Source organism: Ovis aries, chromosome 16, assembly GCF_016772045.2.
Source record: "Ovis aries strain OAR_USU_Benz2616 breed Rambouillet chromosome 16, ARS-UI_Ramb_v3.0, whole genome shotgun sequence".
Taxonomy (NCBI): Eukaryota; Metazoa; Chordata; class Mammalia; order Artiodactyla; family Bovidae; genus Ovis; species Ovis aries.
This window is the reverse complement of record NC_056069.1, coordinates 3,766,237-3,792,160: the sequence shown is the minus strand read 5'-3', so window position 1 is coordinate 3,792,160 and position 25,924 is coordinate 3,766,237. Positions and strand designations below refer to the sequence as shown.

Here is a 25,924-nt window from a genome sequence, read left to right as displayed (position 1 = left end):
TCTGTGTTAACTAATTGACTGTTGGTGGTGAGTATAGAACAGGACTTCTGTGAATACCAAGAATGGACTGCACCCATACAGGAGTTTAAGCTTTATTCTGGAAGCAATAGGGAGCCATTGAACGTTTTAGAGAAGAGAGAGACAGATATAATTTTTTGAAAGAATCTCTCTGGCTACTCGGTGGAGACTGATTAGAGGAACGAAGGAAGACTGAAGGCCGGAAGAATAGTTAGAAGGTGGTTATAGACTCTAAGTGAGAGATGATGCAGCCCAACCCAGGAGACAATACGGAGGATTCGAGAAAGCGATGGATTTGAGAGTGGTATTTAATGGGTCAGTTTAAGAATGAGAACAAGAATGAGAACTCACTGATGTTGGAGGCAAGGGAGGAGAACCTCCAACATCACAGTGCTTTTAAAATGCCTACATCTGATTTTTTAAAACCTGAAAGCTATGTCTCATTGGTCTGAACCACGTGTTTCCTTCTGTGAGAGGTGGTGGGGACTTTTGGCATCGTGGGGGGAGCTGAGCAGCTGTATGGCCGCTGTTTGGGGACAGGCACACGCTCCCCCAGCGCCTTCTCTGTAAATTGCATGCAGGCCCAGCTGTGTTTTCTCTGCCTCCTTACATCATCACCAGTCATAAAAGCCCTACCGGGGGAATTGTGCTGACGATCTGGGCTGGGATGTGTGAGACAAAGGAGTCCAGGGGGCTGATTTCAGAGTTTGCAAAGTTCAGATTCCTGCTGGTTGGGAGAGGAGGCAGGTTGGAGCTGACTCGCGCTGTGTTTGACAGTCGTCTACGGTTGCTCTCCAGGTCAGTAATTTCCTGGCTTGAAGCAAGTCTGACCCTGGTCTCCTCACACAGCTGGTGCGCCCTGGCAAGGTGCCCCGGCTGGGGTGAAGCACCTCTCTGCTGCTCCCCATGCTCCTTCAAGAACCTCGAGGTCCCTACTCCCAGCTGCCAGACGACCTGCACCCCCGGCCTTCAGAGTCCTGTTCAGTGCCTCCCTCTAGCTTTGCTGTCTGCTCTCGGCCTTCTGGGTGACCTGTTGGAATATTTCGCCCGAGGCACCCTGCAGTCTTGTGTCTACATACCTTGGATCTCTCCCTGCAGAGTAAAGAGCTCTCTGATGAGCATTAAAGGACCCAGTTCTGCTCTGTTCAGACATGGGATGCTTGTGTGGTCTGCCTCTGCTGGTGGCAGCATTAATCCGCATCCTTAATTTAAGGGGAGATGTTCATCTGCTGACTTGGATCCCATCATGTGTTCATTTAGAACATGTAAATGTAAGAGGAAGCTTTGCAGTGTGTCCAGTTTCAACAGTAACTCGTGTTTTATTCACTGTGTGCCGTTCCCTGTGCTCAGTGCCCTCACTTGAGTTCTCTACTCTAATCCCCACCACCGCGTAATCAGATGACTTCCGTTCTCATCTCCATCTCATGGCTAAGAAAATGAGGCACAGAGAGGTCACGGGAGGTGTCCTCAGTCCCATTGCCTGGGAATGGCTGAGTCGGGGTGTCAGTCCAGGCCAGTGGATCTTAGTGCTTCTGTCCTCACTGTGCCATTAGATACACTCTCATTGCTGATGGACAGTTTCCCCGGCCCTTCCCCTTGTGTGCTTCTCAAGTGCATCAGTGTTTGACCCAGTCAGGGTGCAAGAAAATCCAGTAATTCCCCGGGCCCATTGCACACTTGGACTTATAGGTTCTTTAGTCTTTGGGGTTTAGGAACTCAATGGGAGTGCTGACTCACTGCCCCCAACATGCAATTCTTTTTTAACTGAAATGTAATGGATTTACAATGTTCTGTTAGTTTCAGGCGTGCAGCAAAGTGATTGAGTTACACCTGCATACGTGTGTGTGCGTGTGTGTGCTTAGTCGCTCAGTCGTGCCTGACTCTGTGAACCCATGGGCTGTAACCACCAGGCCCCTCTGTTCATGGGATTCTTCAGGCAGGAATACTGGAGTGGGTTGCCATTTCCTTCTCCAGGGGATCTTCCCAACCCAGGGGTTGAACTCAGGTCTCCGGCATTGCATCTGGATTATTTACCTTCTGAACCACCAGGGAAGCTGTATACCTACATATGCATCTGTTTTTCTCTAGATTCTTTTCTCTTAGAGGTTATCATCAAATATTGAGAGTAGTTCCCTGTGCTATACAGGAAGTCCTGTCTATTTTCTATACAGTAGTGTCTACATGTACTTTTTAAAATTAACTTTTCCTGGAGTGTCATTGCTTTACAATGCTGTATTCGTTTCTGCTGTATAGCAAAGTGAGTCAGCCTTATATCTTTTTCAAATTTCCATCCCATTTTAAGTCACTGTATTTTTTAAATTAATTTTTATTGGAGTACAGTTGCTTTATACTTTTTGTATTATTTTATTAAGGACATTCTCTTTACACAAGTATTACATGGCTCCTCTCTCATTGCAAACATTGCTAGCATATTCTGAAGGGAATATGAAAGCCCCCCTCTCATCTCTTTTATCCCCCACCAACTCCTTTCCCAGTGGTGGTCACTGTTAATAGTTTACTATCCTTTCTCCTGGTCCACGTTCTGTGCATTTTCATGTACATACCTTTGCTCCCTGCACAACACCTTTTAAATAAGTGGGCTCATCTTATCTCTATTGTTTCACAACTCTATTTTTCTCACTAGGTAGGTGTACCTTAGAGGTCTTTCCACAAGAATCTCTGTCATTCTCTCTGATTTACTGGAATGGCTAGATAGTATTCCACTTTGGATTTACCATGATTTTAATTAACCCACTTGACTGAACACTTTCTAAGCAATGCTGATCATTTGAAAAAGTTAATTATTCCTAGTTACTGGGTAGTAAAAAAATGTATGAAAAAGTCTCCATGGGGAGAGGGTTGTCAAGGGCAGAATGGTAATTGGAGGTTAGGGAAAGCCAGGAGGTGTGGGGTGTCCTGTCTCCTTCACCCCATCCCCTCAGCAGGCTTTGACTCGGAGCATCACCTGTCTGCATCAGTGTTTTCACTCAGCTCCCCAGCAGGCTGTGGGCTCTGCTCTCTTCTCTAATTTCAGCATTTCCGTCTGAGTGAGGACACACCCTGACTCCATCTGGGCCGTGACCATATATCCCCAGCGTCTCTCCCCCCAGCACCCAACAGAGGTTCGCAGACAGGTTGCCTGGGTTCTAGAACTCTCTTGGCAGTACCAAGCGTGGCAGGGACAGAGCTGGTTAAAATGTCTCCTCGGAGGCGCCAGAAAGTCAGTCTGCAGCAACTCAGATTCCATGCAGGCATCTCACCCAGCTTTACTCAGTGAAACCCAAACACCCACTTTTGTTGAGACTCTGACGAGCCCTGGAAACCACCGAGGGCCTGGCTCGCCTCGGCACACGTCTGAAATATGTCAGGCAGGTGTTTCCAAAGAACTTATGCTACAGGAAAATAGATCCTGATGTAATCTGCCTAATTTGGCTTTTGCCTGACTTTCAAGAGAAACTGGCTATTTGTAATGGAAACAGTTCTCGGGCCACTTCAGACAGGGCTTTGTAATGTGAGCTGGTAAAACCCTGCAGGTGCTACGGGGGCCCCTGTTTTCATTTTACATCTCAAGTTTGTTTACTTTAATGTGTTTCTCTGGGAGGACAGAGGAAAAAAAGGGGACCTGAAAGGGGTTTAACAAGTCATTTTTCATTTCAAAAAAAGGAATGGTTTTGTATTAAGAAAATTAGCATCAAGAAGGCCTCGGGGAGTCCTGCAGGCAACAGGAAGTGCACATGGCCTAGGGGATATGTTTCCTGAGACTAATTCCCCAAAGACCCGTGTTCAGGAGCCGGCATACCTGGGGCCCTTGGCAGAGGCATCAATTAGAAAGTGGGAAGCAGTGTTTTCCTTGCTAATTCTTGGCTACCGGATAGGGGTTACTGAAAGCTCCCTTTTCCCCCCACTTGGAGTTAGGCAGTTTTGAAAAATTGTAAAATTATGAATTCAACCTTGTTTTCAATCAGGGGAGGGGGAAATGGTTTCCAGCGTGCAAAGCCGGTACAATGGCCAGAACACCCGCTGCCACACTCAGCGACTCATCCAGCCACAGGAGGGGGGTGGGGATGGGGGTGTCAACGAGGCAGCGGCTGCAGGCCCAGCCCCAGAGCAGGAATTCCAGGTAGGGAGGAGGGAAGAGCCGCGTCTGTCCCCCAGGATTGTTTCCAGCAGGCGGTGCATAGCCGTAGCGGTCTTCCTCGTGTTATAGAAGATATGATGCGTCTGTCAACTAGGGCCCTCTCCCGCATCCTGGAGATTGGGTTCAATGCAACTGAAGGCCCCGTTCCCTGCCCTTGGTGTGAAAGTGGAGTGCATGCTCCGGGATACGCCTCTTCCTCCTGGCCCCTGCATTCGCCTGTACTGCCTTGGGACTGACTGGCTGACGTGGGTCTGTGCAGGGAACTTAAGCCTTTCACCAATTTTCACAAGAAAATCTGCTCCCGAGCCTGTCATGTGCTTAGCGATGTCACTGACAGCGAAGCTATGGGAAGGGTTGCTCTACAAACCCACACAGCCTCCCAGTATCCTGTGGGTCTATCATAGCTTCCCTTTTCTCTTCTCTCTGGAAAAATAAGTAGAGTTATCTCCTTTCCTCTGACAAGAACACCGCTTCCTCCGCATTCGGGTGCCTATGGAGGCTGACGTGTAGGTGTCTGACTCTTTGCGACCCCATGGACTGTAGCCCACTAGGCTCTTCTGTCCATGGAATTTTCCAGGCAAGAATACTGGAGTGGGTGGCCATTTCCTTCTCCAGGGGATCTTCCTGCGTCAGGGATGGAACCTGTGTCTCCAGCATGGGCAGATGGCTTCTTTACCACTGAGCCACCTGGAGCCATGGAGGCTGACATCCCCCAACAAATGCATTTTTCTTTAAGAATTCTGGTGAAGACAATGTTCAGCTCATATATAAATGTACCCACAGGTGCCTCACAGAACACTTAAAACAGAATGTGTATACAGACCCACAGAATTATGTGTAATCACAGCCAAGTCTAACTGGAAAAGGGCTCAGAGACCAGCTAATCTAACTCTTCATTTACAGTGGAAGAAAGAGATACCAGAGGAGGAAGGGACATGCCCAAGGTCACCATGAACTAGAGGCAGAGCTGGGCTAAAACCAAGACCCCTTGCCTCCTGCCCCAGACTCTTCTCCGGTCACATGTCTTTAGGAGCCTCCAACCCCAATTTCTTTCAAGGCTACTTTAGGGGAAACATTTGATTGCCATGCAGACACTCTGTGGTAAGTCCTGTTGGTACAAGTTAGTCCTCCAACATCTGTAGATTTTGCAATCACAGATATGGTGGGCCAATTATACTGTGTCATTTTATATTATAAGGGATTGAGTATCCATGGATCTTATTTTTTAAGACTTTTTTTTGATGTGGGACATTTTTAAAGTCTTCATTGAGCTTGTTACAGTATTGCTTCAGTTGTTTATATTCTGTATTTTTTTGGCCTGGAAGGCATGTGGGATCTTAGCTGCTTGACCAGGAATCCAGCCCTCACCTTCTGCACTGGAAGGCAAAGTCTTAACCACTGGACCACCAGGAAAGTCCCTCCATGGATTTGAGTATCTGCAGGGGTGTCCTGGAACCAATCCCCCACAGACACCAAGGAACAACTGTACTGCTTATTATATTTAGCTCAAGCTTCCCTTCTTGTCCTTTCCTACCACCTTGGTTGGGGGGAAGAAAGGAGTAGAAAAGTGAAACAGTTTATCCAGATTCATTGTAGCTTGTATTTGCTGGTTTGCTGGATAAAATCAAATTAAAATGAAACTAAAGAATGTCTTTGAAGGTTATAATGCTCACAATTTGGGAGGCTTCGTTTGGGACACAAGGATGCTGGTGGAAATTGGTGCAAAGTTACTCAAATGTGATCATTAGGCCATGAGATTAAAAGACGCTTACTCCTTGGAAGGAAAGTGATGACCAACCTAGACAGCATATTCAAAAGCAGAGACATTACTTTGCCAACTAAGGTCCGTCTAGTCAAGGCTATGGTTTTTCCTGTGGTCATGTATGGATGTGAGAGTTGGACTGTGAAGAAGGCTGAGCGCCAAAGAATCGATGCTTTTGAACTGTGGTGTTGGAGAAGACTCTTGAGAGTCCCTTGGACTGCAAGGAGATCCAACCAGTCCATTCTGAAGGAGATCAGCCCTGAGATTTCTTTGGAAGGAATGATGATAAAGCTGAAACTCCAGTCCTTTGGCCATCTCATGTGAAGAGTTGACTCATTGGAAAGGACTCTGATGCTGGGAGGGATTGGGGGCAGGAGGAGAAGGGGATGACTGAGGATGAGATGGCTGGATGGCATCACTGACTCGATGGACGTGAGTCTGAGTGAACTCTGGGAGTTGGTGATGGACAGGGAGGCCTGGCGTGCTGCGATTCATGGGGTCGCAGAGTCGGACACAACTAAGCGACTAAACTGAACTGAACTGATCATAAACTTTAGCACTAATCATATACTATGTTTTGCTCAACTTAAACTGAAGAATAACATGATATAGCTTCATGAATGAACCTTAAGTGCAGAGCCTGACAAATTTTTATGAAATGAATACACATAGGTACCCATCTTCCAGATCAAGACACAGAGAATTACCAACATCTCACATGTCTCTTTTGTATTGTCTTCTGGCCATTACCCTCTAAAAGAAACCAGCATTCTAACATTCTTATCATTATAGATTAATTTTGCCTGATTCTGAAGTTCATGTGAATAGAGTCACGAAGAACTGTGCCTGACTTTCAGTCACATTATATCTGTGTATGGAGTACTATTTGTTTATCCATTCTACTGTTGATGAGCTCTTGAATGGTTTCTAGTTTCTAAGTATTAAAAATAATGTTCTATGTTATTTTGGGGCATGACTTTCAATACACACACATACTTCTGAGAATCTACATTTGAAGTAGAATTTTGTGTTCATAAAACATGTATGTTTCAACTTCGGCAGGCCCTGCTAACAGCTTTCCAGAGCAGTTGTGCAAATTTACCCTCCCACAGAAGTATGTGAGAATGCCAGGAGCTCTACATCCTGGCAACACTTGGTACCAGTTTAAAAAGTGTAGACATTCTGATGGTGGGTGATGGTAGCTCACTGTGGTTTAATTAGGTTTTCATGAATAACTAACTTGCCACTTGGGTACACCCTTCTGTGAAATGCCTGTTCAAAACTTTTCCCATGGGAAGGGGGGAAGTGTCTCTTTTTCTTCCTGATTTGTAGAAGTTCTTTATATATTCAGTATACAGGTTCTTTGTAGGAGATACGCATTGCAAATATCTTTGAAAAAAAAAAAAAAAAACAACCAACCTTCTGTCTGTTCCTTACTCTTCTAATAATGTCTTCTGATGAACAGTAGTTCTTAATTTTGGGCGTCCCAGGTGGCTCAGTGGGAAAGAATCAGCCTGCCAGTGTAGGAGATGGGTTCAGTCCCTGGGTCGGGAAGATCCCCTGGAGGAGGAAACGGCACCCCACTCCAGTATCCTTGCCTGGGAAATCCCATGGACAGAGGAGCCTGGTGGGCTTCAGTCTGTGGGGTCACAAAGAGTCAGACACAACTGAGCGACTGAACACATACAAACACAGTTCCTAATTTTAAAATAGTCGAATTCACTACTTTTTTCCTTTATGCTTAGTGTTCTTTATATTTTAAGAACTCTTTGTCTATCCATAGTCATAAATATTTATGCACATTTTATTCTAGCAGCTTATTGTCTTACTTTTCATATGTAGGTCTATGATTCGCCTGAAATAGAATCTTGGATGTAGTATGAGGTAAGAGTCGATGTCCATATTTTCCATAAATTTGTGCAATTTATCTAGCACCATTTATGGACGAGACAGTTTGCCCCCACTATGTTGTAATGGTATGTTTGCTATAAATCAGATGACTGAATAGGTCTGAGTCTAATCAAATTTATTATTCATGTTATTTAGTCTTAATATAGCTGTATTGATTTTATATCTGTATTATCAATTACTGAGAGACATATTTCTAAACATTGTATTCTGATTATGGGATTTTATTTCTCAACACTGTCTGAGACTCCATTATTAAACTCATTTGAATTTAAGATTGTTATATATTCCTATTGAATTAATGTTCCTACATTTATGAATTATTATTCTTTATGTCTAATAATACTTCTGGTCTTAATATCTATTTGATCTGTTATTAATAGACTTACAACTCCTTTTTAATATACGTGTTTTTAATGTTTTTATGGATATGTTTTCTCATCCTTTTATTTCAACCTTTCTGGGTCCTTATATTTGTGTCTCTGATAAGCAGTGTACATTTTACATTTATTTTTTTAGCAATGTATATTTTAAAAGATGAGACTAATCATCTTTATGTTTTAGCTGGAATATTTAATCCATTTACAGTTTTTGTCTCTTATGAACAGTTGTCTTGAATATTTTTATACATGACTTTTTGTGAGCACATGTGCTTTTCATGGTTAAACATCAAGGAATACAAATGTTGAGTCATAGAGATGGTGTATAGTTTTATTATTTTTAATGTTTTTGAGGCATAATTTATATACAATAAATAAAGAGATACAGATAAATTGCAACAAATGCAAACACCCATGTAACCACCATGTCATATTAAGATATATGTTATTCTCAACACTCCAGAAAGTTTCCTTGTACACCTCCCCTGAAAGGCTGACCTGATTTCTATCACCCTAGTTTAGTTATCCATGGAATCAGACAATATATATTCTCATATCTTGTTTATCTCATACAAGATAATGCTTTTGAGACTCACTCAGGCTGTTCTGTGAATCAGTTCAGTTCAGTGTACTTGCTTAGTCATATCCGACTCTGCGACCCCATGGACTGCAGCACGCCAGGCCTCCCTGTCCATCATCAACTCCCAGAGTTTACTCAAACTCATGTCCATTGAGTCAGTGATGCCATCCAACCGTCTCATCCTCTGTCCTCCCCTTCTCTTCCCACCTTCAATCTTTCCAAGCATCAGGGTCTTTCCCAGCATCAGTGAATCAGTTCTTCACATCAGGTGGCCAAAGTATTAGACCTTCAGCTTCAACATTGGTCTTTCCAATGAATATTCAGGACTGATCTCCTTTAGGATGGACTGGTTGGATCTCCTTGCCGTCCAGGGAACTCTCAAGAGTCTTCTCCAACACCACAGTTCAAAAGCCTCAATTATTCAGCAGTCAGCTTTCTTTATAGTCCAACTCTCACATCCATACATGACTACTGGAAAACCATAGCCTTGACTAGATGGACCTTTGTGGCAAAGTAATGTCTCTGCTTTTTAATATGTTGTCTAGGTTGGTCATAACTTTCCTGCCAAGGAGTAAGCGTCTTTTAATTTCATGGCAGCAATCACCATCTGTAGTGATTTTGGAGCCCAGAAAAATAAAGTCAGCCACTGTCTCCACTGTTTCCCCATCTATTTGCCATGAAGTGACGGGACCGGATGCCATGATCTTAGTTCTCTGAATGTTGAGCTTTAAGCCAACTTTTTCACTCTCCTCTTTCACTTTCATCAAGAGGCTCTTTAGTTCTTCTTCACTTTCTGCCGTAAGGGTAGTGTCATCTGCATATCTGAGGTTGTTGATATTTCTCCCAGCAATCTTGATTCCAGTTTGTGCTTCATCCAGTCCAGCGTTTCTCATGATGTACTCTGCATGTAAGTTAAATAAGCAGGGTGACAATATACAGCCTTGATGTACTCCTTTTCCTATTTGGAACCAGTCTGTTGTTCCATGTCCAGTTCTAACTGTTGCTTCCTGACCTGCATACAGATTTCTCAGGAGGCAGGTCAGGTGGTCTGGTATTCCAGTAGTTTATTCTGAATCAGTAGTTTATTCTTTTATTTATGAGTAGTCTGCTATATGAATATAATTGCAATTTATTTTTGGGCATTTGAGTTATTTCCAGTTGCTATCTTTTAAAACAAATATCTGTTTATTTGGTTGTGCCAGTCTTAGTGGCACGTGGGATCTTTAGTTGTGGCATATGAACCCTTAGTTTTGGCTTGTGGGATCTAGTTCCCTGACCAGGGGTAGAACTTGGGGCCCCTGCACTGGAAACGTGGAATCTTAGCCACTGGACCACCAAGGAAGTGCCTTAGTTGTTATCTTTTATGAATAAAGCTGCTTTGCACATTTTTTTGCAAGGTCTTGTGTTTGTGGTGTGTGTGTGTGTGTGTGGCCCATTCATTTCGTTCTCTTGGGTAAATACTTAAAATGGAATCATTACGACACAGGGTATACATGTGTTTATAATAAACTGCCAAATTGATTTCCAAAGTGGTTCGCATGATATTGTACCCCATCAGCAACTTATGAGATTTATAGCAGTCTCACCCATGTGGGCTATCTCTTCTGGTGTCCCATGGTGATTTTAACACATGTCCTTGATGAACAGTGATGTTGAGGACCTTCCTCTTGCTTACTGTCTGCACCGTTTTAAAGTGTACAGTTCAGTGGCATTAAGAACACTTACAGTGTTGTTCGACTATCACCGTGGTCTAGTACCAGAGCTTTTTCATCACCCCAAATGGAAACCCCATGCCTATTAAGCATCCACTCCCCGTTCCCTTCTCCTACCAGCACCTGGCAACCACTAACCTGCTTTTTGTCTTTATACACCTGTTTTTTGTTTTTTTTTTTTTAACGTACATTCGTTTTATTTTTACTGCATCTCTACTAATGAGTATGTGTTTTGATATGAGAAATAAAGCAGAGACCAAGAGTAACAGAGGATGCGTGGCGAGGGGCACAGGGGCGTTGTACTGAATTGAGTCGTAAGCTCGGGGTCAGAGGGCGCGGGGCAGTAGAATTCATTTGGCGACCATAGCTGAGAATGTTCAGCCCTGGCTGTGCTGGGTGCTCTCCTCGCACGCTTCCTCTTGAGTGTGTAGCAGCCAGGTTCTAATACTCGGCCCCGCTTCTCCGTGCAGCTCCTCCCGGCCGCCGTTTCCTCTCACCGCCCAGCCTTCCGGGGGCTCCCTGTGGGCGGAGGGCATGTTGGCTCTGTCCCAGGGTAGCCAGAGCTCGTCGCTGTGGTTCACTAAGGGCTGCGGAGGAGATGAATGCCGGGGTGTAAAAGGCCACTTTGCTGGGGCTGGAGAATGAAAAGAATCAGGTGGGTTTTAGGTGTAGCTTCAGAGTCAACGGCAGGCTGCAGGAAGTGCAGCTGAGGGGCCACGCCCAGCGCTGTGAGAAAATACCTGAGCGGTGGACTCATGAGGCCCCTCCTGGCCTTAATGCCCAGGCGGGAGGAGAGAAGTCACAGTGAGTGACATTTATATAGTGTGTTACGGTTTACACAGCCCTTGCACGCGCATTACCTCATGTAATCCGGAAGCAGCATAGGGTGGGGTCACAGCATGTGGTCCCAGAGTTTGCCTGTCTGAGTTTGCATCCCCACTCCTCCACGCACTGTGTGACCCTGGAATGGTTATGCATCCTGGGTGCTGGTTACCTTACATATGCAGGGAAGACATAGATAGGACCTGGTGCATAGATGTGTTGCGATGATTAAATCTTTATGCTGCCCATAAAGCACTTAGAACCATGCCTGGAGCATAGTAAACACTAATTAAAAGTTGGCTGGTATTACGTAATCCTCTCAAAAAGCCCTGGAGATATGTAGACAAGCCCCATTTTATGGGCATCTCTGAAGGGTGGAGTGAGCAGTCTGAGGGCGCAGTGCAGGGGCGGGGTGGGGAGGCAGGGCTTGGACCGCTGTTTGACCCCAAAGTCGTGGTCTTTCAGCGTCTTCATGCCACCTCCACAGATGCACGCTTTGCCTGGGTTCACAGGCAGGAGAAGTAAATTCTGCGGCAGTTGGGCATGTATGAGGGTGTTATAAAAGATCACTTGTCTTGTCTAGAGCTCAGATCTACATGAGGTGGGGTAGCTGAGAAAACACTTTATACCCTGCTGCAGTGTGAGGACAATGACAAATTTTTGTCATGGGTACTTTGACAAAGCATTTAAGTTGTATTTCCTGCATGGATTTCTCCCATTCTGGTAATAGTACCTCGATTTCCCTTGGGGCCCCACGGCTCCCCACCCCTCAGTCTGTGCTTAGGATAATCATTGGCTAGGGGAGATGAACATGTGAGCAAGTCCGGCCAATGTGAGCACTGCCTCACCGTAGCTGCGAGGGGAAGCTCAGGAAAGGTAGGAGAAGCTCAGGAACGGTAGGTGATCCAGTCCGAGGGCCACCAGGCTCACCTGCAGGACTCTGAGCACAGCTCTCGGGGAAGAGGCATTTCTTCTCCCCTGGGGCGATGCAGAGGATGTGACAGAGCCTGGAGTTCCAGAAGCCATGTTGCCACCACAGTGGGGATAGCCTGCCAGAGAATGGGGCCAGCCCAAAGGCAAGTGGGGCTGAGAGATGGAGAGAGAGAGAGGGAGGGAGGGGAGAGAGGGGGAGGGAGGGAGGGAGAGGCAGGAGACAGAGAGGGACAGGGTGGTGGGAGGAAAGCCCAAGGCCCTTGAGTTTGGATCCACTTGGACTTTTCTGCTATGGTTCCTTTTCTAAGCGCCTGCAAACTTGCTAGCACTGTCTTTATGGTCATCCTGTCGTCTTAGTGTCCCAAAAGCCTCTCCAGAGAGGTGCAATAGCACCTTACGACAGAGCGGGAAACTGAGGCGCTGAGTGACGAAGTGCACTCAGCTGACTGCGGGCCGGCTGTTGAAGGCTCAGCCACTCAGCTCAGAAGGATGTTCACACTGTTGGATGAAAGCCCTGACCCTGTCTTCGGGTAAGGATGCTCCTCCTCCTGGAAGTGGGTATAACAGAGAGGATTCAGAAGCCCCTGAAGGCGTCTTCTTTGGCTCCATCCCTCAATTATCCTTCTGACAGCCAGATTTGGACCAAATTGGATTTAATGCATTTCACAATTTTGTTGAACAAATTTGTGGATTAAGGAAACAAATTAAATCCACATTTTTATTTGACATCATCAAAAATATGACATGCAGACTGGAAATGAACCTTCCTGGTCTTAGAATAATTTCAATGAAGACTGAGTCCTTCCTTCTTAAGGGCGTTTTTCTTTTCTTTTCCTTTTTTTTTTTTTAAAAAAAACTTATTCTTACAAAGACCTTTAGGAAGTTGCCTCCAAATCTTACCTGAGACCTGGGATCTGACCCTTGGGTTTAGTTCAGGCTGTAGTACCCATCCCATTCTAGAGAGAAGAATCCCTCTCTCTCCCCACCCATGATTTATCATTTCTCTCGTTCCTCCCATGATTTCCTCTTGGCCATAGCCTAATTTAAGTTTCAGCATTATTCTGTAACTGGACTAACAGATTTTCATGTGAGCGCCAATGCAAGTACTCCATCTTTTCTCTGAACTCTTAGGTCAATAAGTATATAGCTCATTTGATAATTAGTTAGGTGCCTTTGACACTTCACCCAGCAGCTTTGAAAACAAGGTAGATATTTCATTTTCTCCATCTCTGTTTCTTGACTTCCTGGTAGACAGACTAGCTGCATGTGGGCAAGAAATGAGATTTCTACTTCTCATAGAATATGTACCTGACATGTAGTAGCATGCAGGTATATTTACTGCCTTATAAATTTAATTGGCATATGATTCCTTAACAATAAAATGGTAACTTTTTAAGAGAAGACATTATCTTGGCTGGGCTTAGTGGAGGGGAGACTGTGAAGACCATAGGGTTAGTGTGGGGGCTTTGATGCCAGACAGCGTGGGCTTGAATCCTGGCTCCCCATTTATTGGTGATACTACTTTGACAATAATGTAATCTTTCCCTGCCTCAATTTCCCCTCCTATAAACTGGAAATAACAATAGCATTTGATCAAGCCCCTAAAACAGGAATAGAGGGAGCATTTTCTAAATGTCAACTATCACCGTTTTATTATTGCTTCCCAATCATCCCAACATGCTTATGAAATACTTACGGCTAACACACAGATGGACTTGACCGTATCGAATTTTTGTCCAGATGATCAGATTCTTACCTTTAAAACATGAACTATCTGAGTGATTGTGGTTTTCCTTTCCCATTATATAATATATATAAAGTGAAAGAACAGAAAAGAAGATGACCAAAACCAATAAGACAAACCAATTAAAAAAGTCGAATGAATCAGTGTTGGCCAAAGAGAAGAGCCTGGGGGAATGTTAGGAAGGCTGCCAAATCTATTGAGTAAAAGAGAGATGGGGGGAGAACCATCAATTAAAATTAATTAAAAGCTTTTAATTCTTGTGATGCTGACCTCATTCTCCAGGTGTCTGAGACAAAGGAAAGAAATGTGGGTACTTAAGCAGCATGACATTTTTCCAACTGGCTACTTTCCCTTTAACCAGACCAAGCCTGTCTCTTCCATCTTGCCCTGACTCATGGCTCAGGTTCCTCTGCTGAAAAGAGAGGCAGTCCTGAGGCCTGGCAAGCAGCTAACTAGACCCTTCTCCCACATTCTCATCCATCAGCATGTCGTGCTGATTACACTTTCAGAACGCATCCTGATTCAGGGCACTTCTCCCCCACGCCAGATCTTCATTTCCACCTGGAACTACAGTGATTTGCTATGTGGTCTTGTTTCCACTCATATTTATTATTCTCTGAAATTGCCTGGTACTGACTTTTCTGATTTGTTTTTTCATTTGTTTTCACCGTTAGCTGTAAACATCTCATTCACCAGTGGCTGGTGGATGCGCGGTCCAATCAATATTTCTTTCTTTTTAAAGAAATTTTTATTGGAATATAGTTGATTTACAATGTTGTGTTAGTTTCAGGGGTACAGCAAATGAATCAGTTGTATATATATATATATATATCTCCATTCTTTTTTAGATTCTTTTCCCATGTAGGTTATTACAAAATACTGAGTAGAGTTCCCATTCTATAGCATGGGTCCTCATTAGTTATCTATTACATATATAGTAGTGTGTATATGTTGGCCTCCCTGGTGGCTCAGTAGGTAAAGAATCCACCTGCAGTGCAGGAGACCTGGGTTAGATCCCTGGGTCAGGAAAATCCCATGGACAGAGGAGCCTGACAGGATATAGTCCATAGGGCTGCAAGGGTTGGATATGACTTATTGACTAAGCCAGCACCAGGATCTCTGCTCTATTTACTTTTTTTCCCCCACATACCCCCCAAATTACATACACAAACATCTAACCTATCTTTTATATATAAATACATATAACGTATAAATATCATATAAACATATACATCTCTCTATATACACATATATATTAGAGATGCAATGTTTAATGGAATTACAACTTAGTTAGGGGCTAGAATCTAAAATATGCCTTAGGCTGAAATTAGTTGTTGTTTAGTTGCTAAGTCCTGTGTGACTCTTTGCGACCCTATGAACTGTAGCTCATCCAGCTCCTCTGTCCATGGGGATTCTCCAGGCAAGAATACTGGAGTGGGTTGATGTTTCCTCCTCCAGAGGGTCTTCCTGATGCAGGGATTGAACCCACATCTCCCGTGTCTCCTGCACTGGCAGATGGGTTCTTTACCACTGAGCTACCTGGGGAGCCTCCAGGCTAAATCTGTATATAGTAAAATTTCTACCTGAGGACCCTTTAAAGTACACAGAGAACATACATAATTTTGAATCTGTAACTACAACTTGTATGGTAATAATAAACATAAATAAAAGGAAATACCAATCAGCTCTTTCACATACAACTCTGGATGAAATAGCTGCAAATGAGAAAACACAAATTCTGGTTCTCACCCCCGGCTACCCTGTGACCATAATTGGCGAAGACTTCTCCCAACCCAGTTACAGCTGATTCATTCCCTCCGGCATATGGATTGCTATGTCTTTCCTTGTAAGTCAGATATCCTCTGAGATTATTTTAATTGGAACTCTTATGACTTTCCAACAATTTGAGGTGCTCCCAATAACTGGCAGATGTATAACAATTCCATTAAAATAAAAAAAAAACAGAAAAAGACAAAAGAAGGGGGAAATAAAGAACCTTAAAAAAGTCAGGCAGTTATAATTCCATTCAAAGACACTAAACTCTGAGCTTCCTGGAAGTCAAGAGAAAAAGGGAAAAATCTTAGACAAGCATTCTCATTGCTTAATCAAAATAAAAGGCAGAGGTTCTCTCATGGCACTATTTTAAACCAATAGGGAATTCCCTGGCAGTCCAGTAGTTAGGACTCTGCACTTCCAATGCAGGGGGCCCGGGTTCGATTCCTGATTGGGGAGCTAGTGTTCTGCAAGCTGTGCTATGCGGCGCAGACAGTAAAAAGTTAGAAGTCACTGATAGTTTTATCATGGTGATATTGTTGTTGCTCAGTTGCTGTCATGTCTAACTCTTTTGCAACCCCATGGACTGTAGCCTGCCAGGCCATTCTATCCATGGGATTTTCCAGGCAAGAATACTGTAGCGGGTTGCAATTTCCTTTACTAGGGGATCTTCCAACCCAAGGATCAAACCTGTGTCTCCTGAATTGGCAGGTGGATTCTTTATCACTGAGCCACCTGGGAAGCCCAGTGATATTATTATTTTTGCATAGACACCCTGTATTCCAGTCCTTGTCTGCAAGCAAAATAGTAGATAGTTTTATTTTTAAAATATTCAAATGGGCAAAACATCACATAGTTTGAAAAGTGAAAAGTGTGAAAGTGAGCAATGGAAAGTTTCCTCCCTTTCTTGTACATTTGCCTCGATTCAACTCCCTTCAGTCTCCACCTCTGTTGTATCCATCTAGAATCTTTATCCATATTCAATCACAACTTTGTCATCATCAACAATACAATATAGATCCTTATTTCTTTAATTTAATGGCGTATCTTGCGTGCATTTCCACATCAGTAGGAAAGCCTCCCCATTCTCTTTCACAGCTACAGCGGATCTCATTGTTTGGATGTACTTGTCAGTGCCCTGCTGATGTCATCTTCATTTGGGCTGTTCCTTTTTTTCTGTTTGTTTGGTGTTAGAAATGAAGTGCGCGATTTCACAATGTGGAGATATATATCTATATATATATATGCAATACATCCCTGAAGTGATGGCTGGGTCAAGGGATAAATGCATTTGTGAATTGGATAGCTCTCACCAATTTGCCCTCCAGAAGGGCTCCGAAAACTTATGCTCATACCAGTAGTGTCCGAAGGTGGAGTTGTCATATACTGTCTCTATACTCCAGACCAGCATCCTCCTGCTAATTTCGAAGGAGGAAGGAGAGGGAATGTGAGAAAGGAAGAACTGTATATCAGGCACCTATTGTATCGCAAGCATGCACTGCAGACACACGTTCCAGCCTCACTGGAACCCTGTGAAGCAGTTTGTTTCCTGGATTCTTACTACTGAGACAGTTTTGTCTCAGAGAGGCTGAGAAACTTTGTGCAGTGTCTCAAGGAAGTGGAAGAGAAGGGTCCCGTCCCTGTGGCTGGCTCTGAGGCTGCTGTTGGGCCAGAGTCCTGCTCTGCGGGAGGGTGTCTCTCACCTGGTCCTAGCTGGCATGCATCAGCCCTGGGGCTCAGTCCTGTCCGACTCTGTGTGACCCCAGGCTCCTCTGTCCATGGGATTTTCCAGGCAAGAATGCTGGAGTGGGTTGCCGCTTCCTCCTCCAAGGGGTCTTCCCGACCCAGGGGTCGAGCCCACGCCTCTTCCTTCTCCTGCATTGGCGGGCGAGTTCCTTACCACTAGCATCACCTCATGGACCAGCAGTGGTGCCAACAGTTTTTAGCGTTTCAACTGTTTTATTTTCTTGGCTGGCTTGAACTTCAAGTGCCACAGCTCAGCCCTTCTTAGAAGAACTCCTAGAATATTCACCCCCTTCTCCACTTGGCCTCCTGCCTAGGTCTCAGCCCTTGCCCTCACAGGTGATTTCTGAGGGTGGAGCAGAGCTCCTCTGGGTGCCCCTCTCCCAGGAGGGCATCCAGCCATTCCTCCAGGTCCCGGACCAGCCGCTCCAGCTCTTGCACCTCTTTCTCTAGCTTCTCCAAGAAAACATGCAGGTTCTCTTTCAACCAGGTCCTCATGACCTTGATCGGCTCTTCTGGGGAGTCACTGGTCTGGTATTCAAACACCTAAAAGGCAGACACCAAGGTTGTATCTTGAGTATTTTCCTGTAGACCTCTCTTGCTGTGCTGGTTTCTACAAGTTCCCCTAGCCTTTGCTATGCTTTCCTTCTGTCCCAAGTACCCATCCCCACCTTCTCTACCAGACCAACTCCTACCTATCCTTCAAAGACCCAGTTCATCAGTGACACCTATGGAAAGCCTTCTCAGACGTCCTCAATGCCCCTTCTTGAATATGTTACCTGGGAAGTCACAGGATTCTGGGGGTAGTTACATTCTCTGATCCTTTCTGACACCTCCCAACTTCTTCCTGAAACAGGTATGAACACCACCTCTTACCAAGATAAAGGAGCAAGAGCTGGAATACATTTGGCTGGCCATCCCAGGGGGATGAAAAGGATGGGAGAAGGCCAGCTGTGGAGGTCCCCGTGGTGTGCAACCAGCTACAGATTACACTCCCGACTCTGTGAGCTCTGGGCTCCTCCCTCCACAGTGCTCCACAGTGCTCACCTGTTATTCCTGTGCCCACATAGAGCACCAGGACCAGCAGTGCCAACAGCGTCTGGGGGCAAGAAGAGGAGGGGGTGAGTCCCTGGAGGGTAGACGAGCACCCCGCCTCCCTCACAGAGGGCTAGGAATGGGGATTCACTTTTTCTGTTCATCTGAGTCCCACGTGCTTGCTACAAAACCCGCAGAACCACGGGGTTAGATAACAGGGTGACCTGCTGACATTTTCTTGGCGTCTTCCCTCCTTTGTCCCTGGTGAGAAGGAAGGCTTACCTTTATTTTCATTATTTTCCTCACTTTTGCCGTTTATTTTTTGTTTGTTTTAAATGGCATTTTAAAAAGTAAACTTTATTGTGGTATAATTCACATATGATAAAACGCACATTTTACATGCACCGTAATGACTATACTCAGTCCACGGGGTCGCAAACAATCAGGGTGACTTGTGACTGAACAGTGTCTATACTTGTGGATTGCGCTTCCCAGGTGGCTCAGAGGTAAAGAATCCACTAGCCAGTGCAAGAGATACAGATTTGATCCCTGGGTTGGGAAGGTCCTCTGGCAAAGGAAATGGCAACCCACTCCAGTATTCTTGCCTGGAAAATCCCATGAACAGAGGAGCCTGGCAGTCCATGGGGGTTGCAAAGAGTCGGGCCATGACTGAACACACACATACTACTACATACATGTGGAGCATCACCCCAATGAAGACATAGAACATTTCCATCATCCTAGAAAATTCCTTTGTGTGCTTTTGCGGCCAACTCCCTCTCCCCCCGACCCTGAAGGAGGGGACAGCTCATTTGTTCTCAGTCACTCCGTTTGCCTGTCCTGTAACTTCACATCAATGAAATCACATATCACATTCTTTTTTGTTGAGCTGTTTTACTCAGGATAATGCTTCTGAGACATCTGCCCGTTTTGGGGTTTGGGGTTATTGATGAGTCACACTGTAGTGTATGAATATAGAATGTGTGTGTGTGTGTACAGACACACGTGTGAGATGCGTGCTCTCAGATGGATGCCTGTGGTGGTAAGGAGTTTCTTGGTTCTAGCTGGCTCAGAATTCCGTCTACCTCCAGCACAACTGGCTTTCCAGTATCTCTGCTCTCAGCCCCGGAGCAGCTGCCCTCTGGTAAGCCATGGGTGAGCTAATCCTTTGCATGCACTCCCCGGCGCACAGCCGAGGAGCATGGCGATCCCCACCTGAGCCGGGGTGCCGTCAGCGCACAGCCCTTCTTTCCCTCCAAGGCCTTGTCCTCCAGAGGCCGGCAGCTCCGCCTGCCCAGACTCTGCAGCTCAGCAGGACTGCTGGGCTCTATCTGCCCTCTAGCTCTTGGCGCAACCATTGTGGAGAAAGAGTTGAGGCAACCATCCCTTTTTTTTCCCCTCAGCGATTGTACTTTTGTGCTGTCCTTTGCCCTCACCTGAAAATAGTTGCTCTGTATATTTTCGTCAATTTTGTGGCTGCTTACAATGACTGTGAGGGCCAGTCTGGCCCCAGTTACTGTATTAAGGCCAGAAATGAAAGTCTACCCCTTGGGGTTCTGATGCAGGAATGAAATGGCTTCCTAAAGACAGCATTGCTCCCTGGCACTTGGGTCAGTCCAAGATAATTTAGGAGATTTTGGTGGACATACCAGGATCCAGGAGGGAGAAAAGTGAGAGAGCCTTTTGGAGAGGTGGGTGAAGGCGGAAGGGGAGTCTAAGTCTGCGAGGGGCCTGGTATCCTCTCCTGATGGCGTGGCTGGGAGGTCTCAGCACAGGATATTTAGAGACTCCTGCTTTCAACAGACAATGTGAGTTAGGATAGTGACCAAGTCAGGCAAACAGAAGTGGAGAGAGGATTAAGGCAGAGACAGTAGTCATCAGCATTGACTTTCCTCCCAGCTCACTAGATGCGGGTTGAATCAGATTTAATTTGACTTGAAATAATACATTTCTTAGGTACCTGAGTTTGTGAAGTAAGATTTAGACCAGCTACCACAAACAAAGAAGATAAAGAGATTTGCATAATTTGTTTCTTTCCTGGATAGTTTTAAAATATATATATACTAGCAACATTATAATTGCTGTTAACTTTAAAAATAAAAATAAATTGCATAGTAACAATGTGACCAAATCTCACAGACACACTAGAAGTGAAAAAAGCCAGACATGAAGGGGCACACTGTCTGATTCTACTCCACGAATTCATGAAATTCAGGGATGTGCAAAACTCGTTTGTGATGCTAGAACTCAGAACCGTGGTTACGGGGTGTGAGCTGCGAGGGGCCTTGGAGGAGTCTTGGAAATGCTCTATACTTTGATCTGGGTAGAAACTGCCTGGGTGTGGACACCCAATGTAAAATCATTGTAGATTAGGGCACTTTTTTCTTTTCTTAACAATATTCCCTGAGACTATCTAAGAACATGTTGTTGTTATTTAGTTGCTAAGTTATATCTGACTCTTTTGTGGCTCCTTGGACTGTAGCCTGCCAAGTTCCTCTGTTCATGAGATTTCCCAGGCAAGAATGCTGGAGTGGGTTGCCAGTTCCTTCTCCAGGGGATCTTCCCGATGCAGGGATCAAACTTAGGTCTCCTACACTGCAGGTGAATTCCTTACCGCTGAGCCACCAAGGAAACCCTATCTAAGAACATAGTCTGACTCATTCTCTATAAGGGCTGATGAGCATCCCGTGGGCTGAACCTCCTTCCATTTCTTTAGCTACCCCTCTGTCAGTGTGCTTTACAGGATGATGTCTTGATCTGCATGCTTGCTGCTAAGTTGGCTTTTGTTTGTTTTTTTTTGTGCCGAGTGAGGTCAAAAGCAGGGAAAATGGACTAAAATTAAGTTTTAGTCCTTCTCTTGTGCTGTAATGGAGTCTGAGCCAAAGCACTTCTTCTCTCTGAGCCTCAGTTTACTCATTTGTAAAATGGACTTTTTTTTTTGAACTTTGTTTTTGGACTGCACCACTCAGCGTGTGGGATCTTAGCTCCCAGACCAGAGGTTGAACCCGCGTCCCCTACAGAAGTCCCTGTAAAATGGATTTTGAGATATGCTCTAAGGTCTTTCAAAAATACGAAAGTGAGGCCTCTGTAGTTGAATCAGTTTGGGACTTTACTGTGGTAAAGTTACATGGATTTCCTTGCTGCAGGACTCATTGGAGTCTTCATTATGTGAAGGAGCTGTGTGACTCTCTGGGGGGAGAATGAGAGTGTCAGCGTTCCTCAGACCACAGAACTTACATGACTTTTCTAGAAGGAGCATTCCTAAGGTTTGGTATTAGAGGAACACTTTTCAGCAAAAACTGTAGCACAGCCAGAGCCCCACAAGGCCTCCATCTCACAGTGAGGTCCAGTGTAAAGAAGTTGAAAGGTGTATTAAGCGTATAAGTGAATCTTTTGAAAACATATATAGGTCAGTCATGTATTGCTCTGCTTAAACCCCTGCAATGGCTGCTTAGTAATCTCAGACTAAAATCCTACCGCTTCCTACTGTATGCAGTGCCCAGCTGACCGTCCCCGCCGCCTTTTCTGTCTTCCCTGTGCTTCCCCATCTGGCAGGCAGTGCAGTGCAGGGTCACTTTGCTAAGGGTTCTGGAATCAGGGGGACCTGGTTTCAAATCCCAGTGTGTCTCTGCTGTCTGGCCTTTCCAATCTCACTTTACCCACGTGTAAATGAAGTTCATAACAGTTGCCTCTCGGGAATGTCAAGACATGCAAGAGAGAGGAGTAGAAGCCCCAGGCTGTGCACACCAGTGCTAACATTTTCCATTTTGACAAAATCCTATGTGAGTTTTGAATTCCAGCCCTTAGAACAAAGGCTCCAGGACGTCTCCAACTTAGGTAAAGTATCCTGTTTATTTTGGTTCATTTGTTCGTCCATTCAGCACCTGTTATGAACCAAGCACTAACCTAGGCACTTGGGATACAACAGGAAGCGAAATAAGACTCCCACGCCCCTCTGGGGCATTCCTTGGGCCGGCCCTGTGAGAGTTGATAAGGCGTCAGTAATGGCTTCTAGAAGGAGCTCCTGAGTCCCTGTACTCGGTTCCACCAGGTTGGGCTCTAGGGAGAGTCAGGCTGAGAGCCTGTCCCTGACTTTGAGGGCCTCACAGGCTGCCTGGAGCGTCCAAGGGGGCCCAGAGGGGAGGAGAGCCATGTCCCCTGGTCTGGCCTCACCTGCTTCCTGTCCTCACAGCGGCTTCCCCTTCTCTCGGCTGCCACTCGGCCCCTGCTGCCCACCTGGTGGACCACCATGGCCTCAGGTCAGGCTGCCTGGGTAGAAGAGGGTACCCCCACCTCCCTGGCTTCTGGTCACCAAGCATCTCTCAGGCCGTGAGTTCTGATGTCACAGAAGGTGGGGACAGTCAGGCCCCCACCCTGCACCACCCTGATGGTTAGCCCCGACTTGCTTTTCAACAAAGACTGGAAAGAGAAACACACTGAAAGATTGTATTTCAGGATGGTGATTTTTCTGATCCTTTTTCGTCTGTATTTTCAAATCTTTAACAAAATGCAAGTCTTTAAATTCAAAAATGATAACATTTTTTAACTGAAATATTTATTGAGAGAAGTACAGATTCACGTGCAGTTGTAAGGAAGAGTATAGGAGAGCCTGGATATCCTTTACCCAGTCTCCTCGGATGGTACCACAGGCTATTGCCATGGATACAATCTACCAATCTTATTAGTCTCCCCAGTTTCATTCTATTCATTTGTATGTGCATTTAAATTCTAAATAATTCTGTCACGTGGCTAGATTTGTGCATCTACTATCATAGTCACCACCATACAGAAGAATTTCCAAACTGTAGGGTCCTGTGTTGCTCTTGGATGCCTGCCTCCTCCCCTGCCCCCTTCTCTCACTCTCTCTAATTCCTGGCAACCACTGATCTGTTTTCTATTTCTAATTTTTTTTTTTTTGTCTGTGGATGTTCATTTGCTCCAGCATCATTTTTAAAAAATGCTTTCATTTCTCTTTTGAATTTCTTTTGCATCTTTGTCAAAACTAAATTGTGCATATTTGAGTGGGTCTATCTCTTGTTCCCTGCTTCATCCCATTGACCTGTGTATCGATCCCTATACCAACACCCACTGTCCTAACTGTAACTGTACAGTAAGCCTTAATATTGAGTAGAGCGATTTCTCCACTTTGTTCTTTGTCAAGATCATTTTCAGCACGTCTATGGCCTGAGCCTTTCCATATAAACTTTAGAATAAGATGTCTGTCTGAAAAAAAAAAAAAAAAACTTCCTAGCTGCAGTTTTGACAGGAATTGCATCGAACCTACGGATCTCTTGGGGGAGAACTGTCATCTCTGCTATGTTGTACCTTCCAGTCTCTGGACATGGTATGCCTCACCACTGATTTAGGTTTTCTCCGATCAGCATTCTGTAAGTTTTAGCATACAGGTCCTATACATGTTTTAAGTGTATATTTAAATATTTCACTTTGGATTCCCTTCATATTTTAAAAGCCTCCATTTACCAAAGAAATTCCATGTGTTAAGACAGCATTAATTTTTAACATTTTGGTTATCTAACTTTCCCAAAGTGACACATACAAAGTTTCTGATTAGCACCCAGATGGCATCACCGACTCAATGGATGTGAGTCCGAGTGAAGTCTGGGAGTTGGTGATGGACGGGGAGGCCTGGCGTGCTGCAATTCACAGGGTTGCAGAGTCGGACACGACTGAGCGACTGAACTGAACTGAACTGAACTGAACTTTTATTCATTGAGCATCTACTGTATGCTAGGTATTTCATTAACTTTATTTTATTACACCTTCTCCAGGCTATGATTCTGTAGGTATTTGGAAATTAAGTCTGTTTTATTAGCCATTGTTATCTCTAAATCCCATTATGCAGCCTGTTACATACTACATGTTCAGTAAAAATATCTGTTGAATGGATGAATAATGAGCAACTTCAAACTGTGGCTTCTGAGAGGCCCTGAGCTGTGTCTGGTGAAGTATTCATAGTACTTGGATCAGAAAATATTTGTTGAATGAGAAAAGCAGGTGGTATGATTTTAATTTCACCAATGAAGAAGCTGAGGCCCAGGGCAGCCAAGGAGGATATTAGCTGTAGTAGGTGTCACATGCTGGTATCGACTCTGTTCCAGCACCCATGCTAAGTGCTGTCCATACATTATCTCAGCTAATCCTCATAACTGCCCTGCAAGATTGGTGCCGTCAGTCTGTCTGGACGTTACTCTCCTTATTCAAGATTATACACTGTGCTAGGGGTCTGAGTGCAGGTCTATTTAACGCCAAAGTCTTTTAGTTTACCTCAAGGGGTTAATGCAATTTCAGCCAAAAGCAAAGAAAGTTGCCATTCTTGTTCTCGTTTGTGGTTTTATTGTGGGTGAGTAGATGTGGGAGTCCCATGAAATTTTTTGAAATATCAAAAGTAGCTATATTCCTTCTTCAGCTCCATGACCATCCCAGTTTGGCATCCAGAAATGTCAGACAGTCTCTGCCCCTTTTTCTTCCCCCTTCTCCCGCATATTCTTCTTCTTCTCATCATCCATAACTAAGATGAGTCAAGAAATTAGTGAGTTCAGGACTCTATGTGAAATGCTTCATATGTATTGACTCACTGTATTACTATTTCAGCTCTGGATGGTAAGTAATATTATTATCCCCACTTTACAGATGAGGAGCCTAAGACTCACAGTGTTGCGTCAGCTTTCTCGAAGTTACACGGCTCATGGGAAGCAGGGCTGAGATCAGAACTCTGAGGAGCTGATTCCAGCTTCCAGGGTCTTGAGTGCCATGAGATACTGCCCCTTCCATGGGAAAACTCAGGACCAGAAAAAGAAAGGGGTCTACCTGAGCCAATCGGAAGAAAGGGGCCCAGATGTCAAACCTCTTGCTCCGCCTTGGGACCTCTTCACAAGGCCACCCGTGTCATCCCCATGGTCTTGCGCATGGGCAGCTACTGGCCTCTGGGGTTTCACCTCCGGGAAATGTTTCAAATGGAATATGCAGACACTCAAGCACTGCCCATTAAACTAATGATGGCATATTGAATGTAACGAATTACATTCGTGTTAAGAGAAGACAACCGGAAACATTTTCCTAGAAACCCAGTGAATTCTTCCAGGAAACTGCTCTGAAGAGCAGTGATGAGTTGGGGAACTTTTGGGATTAGTTCTGAAGGTCATTTCCTGGGGCAGGGAAGAGAGGGAAGCCAGGCAGCCCTACCCGGCCCTCAGCGCGCATGCCCAGAAGCGGGTTGTGCAGGAGGCTGGGGCAGGGTTGGTGCTGGGCGAGGTGTCTCTGCACCTCCCCCGCCAGCCAGCGCTCCGTTTGTTACCCAGTGCGGGAAGAAGGAGGGGATGAGAAAAGAGGGAGGGGCCGCGGACTGGGGAATTCGG

General features: G+C 45.0%; 1 long non-coding RNA gene across 3 annotated transcripts in view; it reads left to right on the top strand.

The window, feature by feature from the left end:
• The window catches only part of LOC121816785 (uncharacterized), a 118,082-nt gene that overhangs the window by 27,778 nt on the left and 64,380 nt on the right, over positions 1–25,924 (top strand). For 2 of the 3 annotated variants that reach the window (XR_009596705.1, XR_006056475.2), the window contains exon 2: positions 18,370–18,634. This is a non-coding gene — a long non-coding RNA (uncharacterized LOC121816785). Of the gene's footprint in view, positions 1–12,610; positions 12,784–18,369; positions 18,635–25,924 lie in introns of all 3 variants that reach the window. The other variant, XR_006056474.2, reaches the window with a different exon arrangement.